Source organism: Hippopotamus amphibius, chromosome 9, assembly GCF_030028045.1.
Source record: "Hippopotamus amphibius kiboko isolate mHipAmp2 chromosome 9, mHipAmp2.hap2, whole genome shotgun sequence".
NCBI lineage: Eukaryota > Metazoa > Chordata > Mammalia > Artiodactyla > Hippopotamidae > Hippopotamus > Hippopotamus amphibius.
This window is the reverse complement of record NC_080194.1, coordinates 41,007,976-41,019,146: the sequence shown is the minus strand read 5'-3', so window position 1 is coordinate 41,019,146 and position 11,171 is coordinate 41,007,976.

Below are 11,171 nucleotides of genomic sequence, written 5' to 3'. Positions count from 1 at the left end.
ATATAGACATGACACCATAAAATTCCTAGTAGAGAATATAGGAAAAACGTTCTCTGACATAAATTGTAGCAATGTTTTCTTAGGTAAGTCTTCCAAGGTGATAAAAATAAAAGCAAAAATAAACAAATGGATCCTAATCAAACTTATAATCTTTTGCACAGCAAAGGAAACCATAAACCAATAAGCAACATATGGACTGGGAGAAAATATTTTTCAAATGATGGGACTGACAAAGGCTTAATTTCCAAAATACACAAAGAGCTCATATAGGTCAATAACAAGAACAAAACTCCAATCAAAAAATGATCAGAAGACCTAAACAGACATTTCTCCAAGGAAGGCATACAGATGGCCAACAGGTACATGAGAATATACTCATGACTATCAGAGAAATGCAAATCAAAAGCAATCAATACAACGAGGTACAAGCTCACAGTAGTCAGAATGGCCATCATTAAAAATCTACAAATAACAAATACTGGAGAGGGTGTAGAGAAAGGGAATCTTCTGACACTGTTGGTGGGAATGTAAATTGGTGCAGTCACTATGGAGAACAGTACGGAGTGTCTTCAAAAAACTAGAGTTGCCACTTGATACAGCAATCCCACTCTTAGGCATATGTTCAGACAAAACTATAATTTGAAAAGATACATGCACCTCAATGTTAATAGCAGTGCTATTTACAATAGCAAGACATGGAAACAACCTAAATGTCCATCAAGAGATGAATGGATAAAGAAGATGTGGTGTGTGTGTATAATATACAGAGACACACACAATAGGATACTACTCAGGCCATTAAAAAATGCCATTTGCAGCAATATGGGTAGACCTAGAGATTATCATACTAGTGAAGTAAGTCAGAAAGAGAAAGACAAATACCATATCATTTTATGTGGAATCTAAAATGTGGCACAGATGAATTTATATGTGAAACAGAACCAGACTCACAGATATAGAGAGCAGATTTGTGGTTGCCGAGGGGTAGTGGGGGTTGAGGGATGGATTGGGAATTTGAGATTAGCAGATGCAAACTATTATATGTAGAATGGATAAACAATGAGGTCCTACTGTACAACACAGGGAAATATATTCAATATTCTGTAATAAACCACAATTAAAAAGGATATGAAAAAATATATATGTATAAGTGAATCCCTTTGCTGTAGAGCAGAAATGAACACAACATTGTAAATCAATTATACTTCAACAAAGTGAATTTAAAAAAAAATCTTACATGGGTCCAGTAGTGTGAAGCATGTTGAGATATCCCTTCTAAGGTGAAGGATAAGTTAGTGTACCTGGCCCCTCCTACAACCAGAAAAAAAAATAAAAAGCACAATGCCTAGTGGGCTTCTTTGGGTTTAAGAGGCAATATATTCCTCATTTGGGTTTTACCCTGGCCCACTTACTGAGTGACCCCTAAAGCTTCCAGGTTTGACTGGAACCCAGAAATAGAATCTGCACCAGGATCAGGTTGCAGAACAAGCTGCCTTGCCACCTGGGCCATGTGGTCCAACAACCCCAACGATGCTTGAAGTATCCGTGGCAGATAGGCACGCTGACTGGAGCCTTTGGCAGCCTTTATAGGTGAACTGCAGTAGAGGGACTTGGGATTTTGGAGTAAAGCCCTGCCATCTTTCCTGGATAACTACTCCATTTAAGCAATAGCTCTTGGCCTACTACTGGGCCTTAGCAGAGGCTGAATGCTTGAGCATGGGCCATCAAATGACCATGTGACTAGAGCTTGCCTTCCTAAACTGGGTTTTATCTGACCCACCAAGCCATTAAGTGGAGCTTGAACAGCAGGACTCTATCAACTGCAAGTGGTATACACGTGACTGGGCCCAAGCACAACCGAAGGCACAAATTACATAAAGTGGCCCCAATGCCCGTGGTCTGCCCTCCTGCTACACTTTCTCCATGCCTGCAGCTATGACCTCATGAGACGTTCCCTCGGATCAGTTTACAGAGGAACCTAAGACTTGGGCCTGGTTTATAGAAGGTTCTGTACAATATACATGTACCACCTGAAAATGGACAGCTGCATACTATAATCCCTTTCTGGGACATCCTTGAAGGGAGGTGCTAAAGAAAAATCCCTCTGTGGGCAGAACTTTGATTAGCACAGTTGGTTGTTTACTTCTCTTGGAAGGAGAATGGGCAAGGGGCTCAATTATACACTGACTCAGGGGCTGTGGTCAGTGGTTTGGCTGGATGGTCAGGAACTTGGAAGGAACATGATTAGAAAATGGGTAACAAGAAACTTTAGGGAAAATGAAAGAGATGTCTGAAAGGGCAAAAAATGAAGATATTTCTGTCCCATGTGAATGCTCATCAAAGGAGGACCTCAGCAGAGGAGGGTTTAAAAGTCAGGTGGATTGGATGACCTGTTCTATAGATGTTAATCAGCCTCTTTTCCTATCCACCTCTGTCGTTGCCCAATGGAGTCATGAGCAAAGTGGCCATGGTGGCAGGGATGGAGGTCATGTATGACCCCAGTAACAGGGAATCACCAAGGCCAACCTGGCTATGGTCACTGCTGAGTCCCCAGCCTGCCAGCAGCAGACACTAACACCAAGTCCCCAGTATGGCACCATTCCCCAAGTGATGAGCCACCTACCCTGTGACAGGCTGATTACACTGGACTGCTTCCACCGTGGAAGGAGGGGCAGTGTCTTGTTCTTATTGGAATAGACACTCTGGATATGGTTTTGCCTTCCCTGCATGCAATGCTTCTCCCAAACTTATCTGTGGGCTTATAGAAAGCCTTATCCACCATCAGGTATTCCATTGCTTCTGACAGGATCTCAGTTCACAGCAAATGAAGTACCTTTCTCCTTCACTAGTGTTACCATGTTTCCCTCCACCCCGAAACAGGTGGATTTATAGGACAACAGAATGGCGTTTTGAAGACTCAGTTACAGTACCAGCTAGCTACCAATATCACAGGGATGCAGAAAGTTCTGCAGAGGCTCATATGCACTGAATCAGCATCCTATATATGGTACTATTTTTCCCATAGCAGGGTTCACAGGTGTAGGAATCAAGGGGTAAAATGGAAGTGACACCACTATTTCCCCCAGTGAGCTTCTAGCAAAATGTTTGCTGTTTCCACAACCTTAGGCCTTGTTTACCTACAGGTCTTAGTTTCAAAGGGAACAATGCTTCTACCAGGAGACACTGATTCCATTGAGCTGAAAGTTAAGACTGCCACATAGACACTTTGATTTCATGTCTGAATCAAAAGGTAAAGTAGGGAATTACTGTGTTGGCTGGTGAGAAATTATCTTTTCTACCAAGGGAAATTGGTCTGCTACTCCATGATGGAAGTAAGGAAGAATTTATCTGGATACACAGGAGATTCCTTAGGGTGTCTCTTGGTATTACCATGTCCTGTGATTAAGGTCAATGGAAAACTACAACAACCCAGTTCAGGCAGGACTAGTAATGGATCACATTCTTCAGGAATAAAGGTTTGGGTCACTCTGCCAAGTAAAGAACCATGATAAGTAGAGGTGCTTGCTGAAGACAAAGGTAATACAGGATGAATAGTGGAAGTAGGTAGTTAGAAATACTAGCTATAACCACACCATGATGCTACTCAATATAGGGGAAGGGCAGAACTAAGGAACTATTGAAACAGATGATACACTGTTACTTTGTGGATCAGTGCCAGCTTACTGAGGTATCTTTACTAACATGCATTGTGAGAATAGCCAGTCTGGGGGCTGTGTCTTTGGATTTGAACGCTACAAAGTAGAAGCACAGGTTTGTGTTGATACAGCACCTGAACTTCACTACTGATCAATGAGATAGCTCTTTTTGATCCAGACATGGGAGGTTATTTCTGAAGGAACAGCCAGCTTAATGGAGTGGATAAAAGTTACTACTACAAAGAGTGTTTATCCTGAGGAGGGGGACTTCCCAACTCCCCCGACAAATGCCCAAATGGAACACCCCAGATGAAGCAGCTGATAGGCTTTGTATGCAAATCATGTGGGATTGGCTTTATAATGACCAGGATATTCACCCCCTGAATATGTCTTCTTAACCCACATATGGTACATGCTGTAATTAAGGGGGCCTCTCTTGCTTAGGCATCTCATGTAACTTTATTGCTGCAAAATTAAACAACTGTTGGAGAAGCCTTATCAGATTTGCTCTCTCTGCTTCCCTGTATGGGTCTGACTGATACCAAGAACATTAGAGTAACTAAGAGTGGGGAGAGATGAAGGGGAGTGTCAAGGAAGTCTAGCAGAAGAAAGATTAGGTGGTTGAGAAACAGCATGGATAAAGTGGACAATGATGGAGTAAAACAAAGGTGTTGATGCAGCACTACCAGAGACTGCATAGACCAATGGACCCCTTGATGGTCCCCCAACAATAAAGGACTCTAAAAGAGTCTCTTCTATTTACCCCAGTTTGGAAGACTTTAAAAAGCTGGAAGACAATGATTATAATTTAAAAATCTGACCAGAAAATGCAAGGGGCCATTATAAGGCAGAATAATTAAGGCATAGATTTGAAACTGAGCAGGACCCTGTGGGGACTTCCCACATACCAGCTCCTCCGTGTCCCCTGCTTGTTTGAAAAAAAAAAAAAAAAAAGTACCTTTAGTCTTCTAGGCCTTCTGAGTTCCAAAGAGCAGACTCAAGCAGTTAATAATTAGAGAAGTGAGAAAATATGGAAAAAGTTCAACAGTAAAACAGTCCCAGGACTTCTAGTTTCTCCCCAAGGGATAGAGTTAGCAATCTGGTGCATGTATCAATACTTGAGTCATTTTACAGAAAGCAGGAACCCACTAGATGGAAAACGCTGACCACAGCCACAGAGACACAGTCAATTTGGAGCAAGAAGAGCGATGACCAAGATACCATAAATATCTACTTTTTGCTTAAAACCCAACTAATCAGGAGAACTCATGAGTGGATCAGGCTCTTAAGACCCTTACCCTTAATTTTAATCTTTAAAAACCCTCGCCTGAAGCCATGGGAGAGATTGGGGTCTTTGAGCAATAGCTACTCATTCTCCTTGCTTGGTACCCTGCAAGTAAGCACTGTAGTTTCCTTCATCACAACCTCGAGAGTCAGTAAATTGGCTTTGCTGTGTGTCAGGTGAGTGAAACCAAGTTAGGTTTGGTAACAATTTTGGTGACCACAAAGGCACTACCATCCTGAGTAGGGATCTTGTTTATGGCACATGGGCCCCCAGCTAGTATGGGGGCCCATGTGCCATGGTTCTCCAGTTCTGTCCAGAAGATGTGCAAGCACCTTTGTCTCATGGACAGTCCCAAGTACTTGCTGCCGCCAGACATCATTCACCCATGATGCTTTTGATTTTGTGGTGAAGGAAATAGGCACTTGCATGTTGAGATGCCTCTGGTAAGTAGCAGAGCGCACAGGCACTGGTACCAGGGTATTTTTCCTAGTCACTTGGCTCTGTCTGTGATGGGGCATTGATTTGGGTGGGATTTTTCCCTATTGCACTAAGCAATCTGTAACCCGGAGACACCTCTTTGTATTTGCTTGCTTGCTTGATATTTGACAGCACTGGCTATGAACAACTAAGAATGGGTACCCAGAGCTCTGTTCCATCTTGTAGTCCCCTAGGGTGTATTTTGAAGAATTGGGAATTTTAGTTATGCACCAATGAAAAGAAATAAATGGTGTTCTCTTGTAACAATGATTGGCCTCAGGGCTCCTTAGGATCTGGAGAACAATGGCCTAATGGCTTTCTAAACTGTAATACCATCATTCAAGTAGAACTGTTTTGTGAAAGGGAAAGAAAATGGGCTTTTATGTTGTAGTATCAACGTGAGACTATTCAGAGAAAATGTAACATGCATACAATCATGATACAAAAAAATTTCCTCTAATAAGCAGAGATTAAAATTTTAGCCAATTCTCAGGAATTGAGAGATGAACAAATTCAACAAATAAATGCTCCTGCAGCACCACTGATGTTGCATGGAGGGCAGAATGGGGAAGCAGGGGCCAGGGACCTTGATCCCATAGCAGCTGACACACCCCTACCAACTCTGGTGGGAGTGGAAGGAGAAGAAACAACCTGGAAGAAAGAGGGGTAGTCTCTCCCTCCTGTATCTGACAGGGCACCCAATTCAGCCAGGAAGTCACTCTGGTTCAGGCAGGGCAATTCCCACTGAGGCAGATTCCCACTGGGGGAATAAATGCCCACGATCAGGCAGCGGGATTTGTGTGGATACACTCTCCTACCCCCTTTATTTTCACATCAGACTTGTTTAATTGGAAAAATATGCCAACTTTTTGGAATGATCCTACTAGGATAGAAAATTTATTCTCCATCTCTGCCACTCACAACTCAAGTTGGGCTATGTTCAAAATGTACTAACTACCCTGTTGACTGAGTAGAGAAGAATGGTGCTAGAAAAGGCTAAAAAAGAGGCATATACACTGCACGTTGTTGCCTGGCAATCCTATCTGAGCACCAGCAGCAAATGCAATTCCCACCACAGATCCAGGGTGGGACATGAATGACCTAGAAGATAAAGCTTTAACTGAACATCACAGAGAGTGCCTCCTGATAGGGCTGTGAAAGGGAGTGCCAAAGAAGTTTCAGTAAGGTGTAAGGAATGCACCCATGGCCACCAGAAAATCCCTGAGATCTGAGAGATTATAAGGTATATTGCAATACACAGGTGTGGATCAAGAGAATCTGAGGAATCTCAAGTTAGTTAACCAGACCCTTTGTGGCTCAGAGAACCCCAGATCCTCAGGAAGAGTTGAAGAGAGAAGTTGTTTTCGATCTCCTGACATCTTATTTGGCAGAAATTGTTTCCAAGTTTTTAACAGAGAAAACACTAGACCAAAAGGAGACCTGAAAAATGAAGCAGTATGTGTTCCTTTTGGTGGCGGCATCCTGAAGAGAAAGGGAATAAGAAATCCGAGGGTAAGATTTCTGGGGCCCAAGGGAGTGAAGCATGGCCCTCAGAAGGGAGACCCCGAAAAGGGACATGTTAATTTGGGTCCCCAACAGTGCCTATTGTAAGAAAACTTGGGCAATTTTTCTCCCCTTGGCCTAGAAAAGAAGCTGGAAGAGGAGGAGAAAGCATTGCTCACACCAGAGATAACCGAAAGTGATAAAGAGTGAGGCAGTCTGGGAAGTCCTTTAGGGGCAACAGCCTCCATCTCCCTTTCCCACCAGGAGCCCCAGGTAAACCTTTTGGTGGGAAACAGACTTTTTGATTGATTCTGGAGCCACTCATTCTTTAAACAGTCAATTAAACTAACCCCCAAAAGCAAAATGGTATACAGTCTCTAAAAAGCCTCTCCAAAACCTTTTTGCAAACTCTAGCCTGTCAGATTGGGGTTACCAACTTAAAACATAGTTTGTTTGCATGGAAGAGTGCCCAGTCCCATGGCTAGGGTGAGATTTATCAACTAAATTGAATGCTAAAGTGGCTTTCGCACCTGGATGACTGGAAATCAGGGTTCCCCAGGATAAGCTGGTGCCTTGAAGGTGGCCCTCTGTCAAGGAATGGAGGAGTCCACAAACAGCATTCCTGAAGACATCTTTCAGTGGGAGCATGGACTGATGGAGACCTGGGAGGGCCAGGACGACTGGACCACTAAAGGTGAAGCCAAAGCTGAATACTCAGAATTCCGAGTTTGAGGCAATATGCCTTAAAAGAGCAAGCAAAACAGGTATCCAGCCTTTGATAATTGCTTTTTTGAAATACCAACTTATTCACCCCGTCAGTCACCATATAATACCCCCATCCTATTAAAAAGCCCTGTGCTGAGGAGTACTAGTTTGTTCAGGACCTAAGAGCCATACATTAGATAGTGGAGGATATTTACCCTGTAGTCCCAAATCCCTATACACTACTGACTACCTTATTTGGAGACTTCTGTCAATTCACTGTGCTAGACTTAAGGCACCTTTTTCTGTAGTCCTCTGAATCCTTAACTCTCAAGAATTATCTGCTTTTGAATCCTGCTGGATGGTATTACTGAAGAGGAAAATTAGAAACTTGCACTCAGCTAAAAATAACTCCATGCTTATTTTGCTTTTGTAAAATATGCTTGCTGCGCCAAAAAAAAAAAAAAAATTACAGGATGACCTAGCAATCCAATGTAACCATAAGATGTTTTGCTAAAAAATGGAATGTTCTGCACCTGCTCTTGTAAGTTTCTGTTTGGAAACTTCTGTGCTCTGTAAACCAAGTAACCAATCTACCCATGCTAACTGTAAACGTGTACTGACTATAAAAGTAAAGCTCACCCTGAATTTGGGGCCCAGAACTTTGGAGCATTAGCTTGTCTGGGGGCACTGGCTTAATAAACCTGAGTTCTCCAACCCTCCAAGTGTGGTGCTTGGTTTCTGGATGGATCGATTTTCTGCAACATTACATTCTCAAAGATTTAAAAACCCCCACTGTGTGTGAGGATCTGCTGGCTAAAGATTTAAGAGCTCCAGCTATAGGAGTGAGTGCTGCTCCAATATGTAGATGATATCTTAATAGCTAGGAAGATGAAGGAGAACTCAGGTAAAAACAGTGTAACTAGTTTGAACTTTCTGGCCGAATGAGGCTATAAAGTCTCAGAAAAAGGCCCTAATGTCCCAACCTGCACTGAAATACTTTGGGTTTGAACTGAAAAGAGGTCAAAGGAATTTTGCTCCCAGATCACAATGAGGCAGTAGCCAGAGTGGCACTGCCCACCACTAAAAGACAGTTGTGCAGGTTTCTGGGGATGGCAGGATTCTTCCACATTTGGATTCCAAACTTTGGGATAAGGGTTAAATCATTGTATGAGGCCCTAAAAGGGGCTGACTATGAGCCCTTAGAAGAGGGAGAATGTCAAGAGCTTTCAAAGCAATTAAGGGAAAACCTACTGCCTGCTCCTGTTATGGGGCTCCAGATTTGGAAGACCTTTTTGATCCTTTTGTACATGACAAGCAAGGAGTGGGGCTGGGGGGCACTGACCCAGAATCTGGGGAATACAAAACACCCAGCAGCCTATTTCTCAAAGACTTTGGACATTGTAACTCAGGATGGCCAATATGTTTGAGAACCATAGCTGCTACTTGTGACTTGTTGCAAAGGCAGAGAAATTCATTCTAGGAAAGCCAACCATGGTGCATGCATTCCACTGTGTATTGCCACTTCGGGAAAAAAAGTGTGGATACTGCCTTACTTCAGTCTGCTTACAAAGATATATGGCAATTTTACTTGATAATTCAAATGTGACTCTAAATACTGTGCCCTCCTTCAACCCAGCCATGTTGTTCCTCACCCCTTAGGGGGGCCATGCATGATTGTTTGAAGACCATTGAGCAGGTATATTCTAGTCACCTGGACCTGACGCATGTTCCCTTTGGAGATCCAGAATTGGAGATGTACACTGATGGAAGTATTCAAGGACCATGGAAACAAGGTGGCCAGATATGTGGTAGTAAGCTTTCAAGAGATCCTAGAAGCAGGTACCGTGGCCCAGAAGGCTGAAATGATCACCGTCATTCTATTTTTACACCTCGGTGAAGGTAAAGTTAACATCTATACTAACTTAAAATATGCCCTTTTGATTGTGCATGCACATGGGACAGTTTGGAAAGAGGACTGCTCACCTCTAAAGAAAAGAAATCCAACATGCCTCAGATGTCTTGAAACTGCTAGATGCAGTCCTGAAGCCAAAGGAGGTGGCAATTATGCATTGACTGAGACATCAGAGGTCCAACTAGTTTCAAAAAGAAACAAAGCTGACCAAGCTGCTAAAGCAGCTGCCAGGACACAAACTCCTCCAGTTAAGGCTCTGATCCCGAGTATACACCTGACCTAATTTAGCCTGAAATGCTCACCTGAGAGCCTTAAAATTTCACAAGAATGGGGGTTTGACCCTGCCCATGTGGAAACTGGGGTTTGGCTTGTGAATGACCAAGGAGTGGTTTTAATTCCTAAGCCTCTAATGGAGGAAATAACTGGATCAATACACCAGAGCACCAGCATGGGCGTGATGTCACCCTCCAGTGGACACAGGACTACCTTAAAGGACCAAACATGCAGAGGTCAATTTGAAGAGTCATACAAAAATGTATGTAAGGCCCCCACCTGGGGCCTTACTAGGTTCTGCTAGTAACTCATTTTTCTGTTAAACTGACAGGAGTCAAGTTGTGGATCCATCACATGAGCGAGGCTGGCTCCTGACTGGACCATAAGTCTACAGTCATCCCCAGTAACAAAAAAGACATCTACAACCCCAGCAGAAAGTTGGTTCTCCTGCAAGTCTGAACTGGGGGCTCTGGTTAAAGATAAAGAAAGTATCTTAGACGAGGAATGAATGATTCATACAAATTCATAACAATATTTGTGATTGGCTGGAGTATTCTTCTGATTATTTACGTATGTCCCTTTGCTTGCTTCCCCATTTAACCATTTATCTGAATGTATGGCAATCAAACTTGTTATTTGTCATGATATTCATAGGAGATACTTAACCCCTGTTCTAACTTAATTCCTCTAATAATGGGGTTAGTACCAAAATTTAGGGTCACCAGTGTTTTCCCATAAGCTGATGGCCCCAACTGATGGCCCTATGTGTACTGATAGCTTGTTATTCTCATCTCACTGGTGTCTGCTCTCTCCTGGAAATGAAATTATGTTGTCTTAGAGGTGAAAATTTAAGTGGCTGTTGGATATATCACATTGTCCCTCAAGCCATTCATGAACAAAATCTCCCTTCGTGGTCCTGAGAATTGATTTTGATGTTGTACTGGACCCCATGACTGACTATCATCTTTTGCCTTCAAACCTTATATTTCAAATCCAGAATTAGGGGACCTCAGAGGAGTCCAATCCCTTGGGTCAATCTGTCTGAGGTGGTTTCCATTTCAGGAAAAGTTACTATTGGTCCACTGCAGTCCCTTGCATTTCTCATGAGAAAATATGATACCCCCAAATCACCTGAAATGTACAATTGACAAGTGTTAAGGGATAAAAATAACATCTATTTCAGAGAGCCAAACAAGCTGGATATCATATAAACAAACTATGAAGTCTTGCAATGGCTTTCACCTATGGCTTGGTAATGTAATTTCTGAACTCCCCCAAAGTGAAAGCATCAATGACTACCTTGGGAGGTATAACCAGCACCCCTCCAGGATATATTTGTGGTATAGGGAGTGACGTGCCA